The following is a 3,726-nucleotide window of genomic DNA, read 5'->3' as shown; positions in this document are numbered from 1 at the left end:
TTTTGGACGACAGCAGCTATACAGGGTTCATAAATAGTAAGACATGTAACTGTGCACTGGCTAGGCCTGAAATTATTTTGGCATTATAATCAGTAAGAATTCCATCTCAGCTCGATTCTCTAGCTGCTTTGTTGGGCACATCCTTCTCTTGGATACATACAGCTACCAATTGTAAACTTACTTTTAAAAATGGAAAAAACCTCAGTAATCCAACCAACTGCAAAACAGCTGATTGCAGTTGATTGTTTTCTTACTGCTATTACAAAAATAGACAATCTAAAGCAAAGGAACCTCACCTGAAAAACAGGGTGGCAATTCCTCAGAAATCTCCTGACTATTCGCAAAACAAAAGAGCAAGATTGTCTTAGCGCCTGCAGTGAAACCTCTTCAGGTTTTTAGGCCATCACTGATACATTGGCAAGGCAAAGAAAATCCTTTCTTCTTCACGATTGTCCTTGTACAGAAACACAAAAGATCTCCATAGGGCAATTAATTGAGCTCAGAGGATCTTTATTCTTTGAGCTTCCTGAATCACAGCACACTTGTACAGAAATAACCCGCAGGGACAAAGTGAGGGGAGAAGGTGGTCGTGTCCTTATGTGCAGTTACAGTAGTCTATCAAGCCAAATGGCAGTGTGACCCAACGGCTCCCCTGTGAGCTTGCCAGAACACTCTGTGACCTTAGTGAGTCTGCACTTCCAAGCACGAGCTGTATTTCAGGACAATTTCAAAATGGACCATGCTTATGTTGTTTAAAGTTTCAAGGCAAAACCACAATAAGAAAACTAGCTGAAACATTCAAGTTTGATAGAAATTTTTGCAATTTTTAATCCTAATTTAAGGAAATTTTGCCCTACCTTAGTTGTGCCCACTAACTTTGCTATGTAGACAGTTATACAGCAATAATTATGCAGATGTTAAAAGTCAAACCTAAATATTGTACTGTTTATGCATTTCATTAGTGTTCTTAATTGCTTTGGTTTGCGCTAATACAGGATGCCTCAATTATGAACTGTGGAACATTGTTGGTTATGCATGGAAACTCACTGTATTAATATTCTTGGTTTTGCTAGTTGTTAACTTACTTTAAAAGAGAAATACAGCTACATACAGCTTTTTCTTAAGATTATTGGTCAAAGTGCCAGTGGAATTGTAAACTGAATGGGTAGGAATGAAACACTGAATGGGTAGTTCAAATAACAATTTAGAGTAGAGAGAGAAATACACCACCATGATCAGCACGGAAGCAGTCCATTAGACAACATCTTAAAAAAAGATGATATGTATCTAGCAAGTCATTTTGAAGTATTTCTTTGCTGTATTATATTTTCTTAAATTTAAAAATGCAATGAAGCATTTTAAGACAGTGTTTGGGCCTGTTATTGTACATTACAGTAATGTTCTAAATGTTCTAAAAGGAAGTATTTATTACATTCTCATTATTTATTGGTATTCCTGACATCCACTCCTTTTCCCTAAACTACGATTTATTACTACATATCAGGCATGAAACCTACACATAAAGTGCATCTTTGGATAGCTATTTTCAAGAAAATTAATTGTCACTGYAGTTATAGGACAAACTGATGCTGGACTCTGGGCTAACACGGGTTCCAGCATATTTTAAAATACGAATGTAATATCAAAATATTAGACAACTACATTAGTAATTTAAACAAAAGAGCTATACTGAAGCCCACTTTGAAGTCTAAACTTCATATTACAATTTGAGTTCATGCTTATTAACTATATGCATCTAATCACTTTCTCATTTACTTTTTCCACTAGCCGCACTGAAATAGATTAAATGATGATTCATCAAAATATAAGTGAGGATGGTTTGGACGCTAGGATTTGTGCACTTTTAACATTGGTAAAGCACAAAATTCACTGATTGCCTTTTTCTAAATGTTTCTGGCAAAATCTTCATGATCTTTCTTTTAATATTTAATAGCGCTTTACCTGTCATAAAACTTCAAGCATTAGTAAAAGTAACTATGTGTAAAGATTTACAGTGAAATTGATGCACTGATTTCAACGGCTCCAGGCTTTAACCTTTCATTTTCTTGTTACTTCTGCAAGTGACCCTGTCAAAATGCTACAGATGCTGTTTTGTAACTTTTTAATGGGATATACCTTGATGAATCACAGCAACTATCACACTGTTTTCAACAAAGGCACACTAGGGGGACTATTTCTCTGCAATGAAAGAGCACTGCTGTTAACCAAACAACATGTCCCATTCTAGAACCCTGCAAATAAGTAATCTGGAAAAAAAAACAAACTTATTTAGAGCTCCTTTTTGTTGGAGTGGAAAAGACAGAGCACTGTCAGCAGAGATTAACTGTGGAATGAGTCTGGTCTTATCCTTTTAATTGAATAATGCTTAGGACTGCCTTACATACCACTGTCCTTTTTTCTCCCAGTTGCATTTATCTGAATGACTGTGGCCAAGAGGAGCCTTGGTTGTGAACAGACCCTCCATCTGGAAGGTATTGTGCAAACACAAACCAGAAAGCCCTGTCCCAAAGAGCTCACAGTCTAACTATCAGACAAGAGGCAACGCACGTGAGAAGGGAAAGGTGAGCAAACGCAGTAGTCGCTCTTTACATCACCAGACTTTAGACCCCAAATGCCATGTAATTTGCTGACTAATCTCGGGAGCTGATTGCAATCTCCCCCGGCCGGTTGAGAGCAGGAGCTAATGTCGGTGCTCTGACTCGCCCTCTGGAGGCGCCTTCCCTGACGCTGACTACACGGGGAGTTGGTGACGTTTCTACCAACAAGTTGGGCGCTGTGATTACTTCCCCGGGAAATACAGGAGCCAGCATTAAAGCCAACGGATACACCACTTAAAAATAATATTAGAAACACCATATATAAATAAGTAGGGACGAGCTGTCAAAACTTGACTTTTTCTTGGTAGGAAACTCTCTCATGCTGAGGGGTTTCGGGTTGTCTGGTTGGTGTTTTAACTGTAGCCCCCCAGCCTCGTGTGACGGTGGGTGGTGTGTACGTGTTTACTGCAGAAAGACACTAAAAATCCTTCTGACACTTCCACCTTAATTAATACTTCACAACTGTCACACGCAGACTTGTAATTACAACTTGCTTACCAGAAGCAACATCACAGTCCCAGAGACTCGCTCTGGGAAGAAACGAACTTGGCATTTAACTTTTCTAAGCTAATAACCGAACTTTATACTTTTTTTGCCAAGGCAGTTTCAGACTTGCTAAAAGGAGTTGACTTTCGCTGAGTTGTTTTTAATGCCGTTTTTATAGGGTTTTTTTTTCATCTCTAATGAATAATTTTGCAGTGCGTTTCAAAGAATTAATCAACATTTCAGTCATAATTTTAACATTTGTTATTCAAATTACCATTAGCTTCACAGACCTGTCCTTCAGAGCTGAAAACAAATCCGCGCCCTCCTCAGATCCCGTGAATATTCAGCGGATGCTCTGAACGCCCCCAAACCAGACCTCTCAAATCCTCATGGCCAGAAAAATCTGCTCTTGGGGGGGGGAAGGAAAAGGGTGGGAAAACCCCCACCTCCCTCCTTTTCCTTTCTCGCCGTCCGGCGGGGCAAACCGTCAGCGCCGAGGCTGCCGCGCGTCGAACGCTCCGCGCGCGCCCCCAACGGCCCCCTAATGGCCCCCTAACGGCCGCGCCGCCGCAGTCCCCGCGGCCCGGCTGCCCGCCGGGGGCCGCTCCCGCCCGCGGACTAC

This window comes from Apteryx rowi, unplaced genomic scaffold (genome assembly GCF_003343035.1).
Source record: "Apteryx rowi isolate R43461 unplaced genomic scaffold, aptRow1 scaffold_72, whole genome shotgun sequence".
Taxonomy (NCBI): domain Eukaryota; kingdom Metazoa; phylum Chordata; class Aves; order Apterygiformes; family Apterygidae; genus Apteryx; species Apteryx rowi.
Note: the sequence above shows the minus strand (reverse complement) of the source record.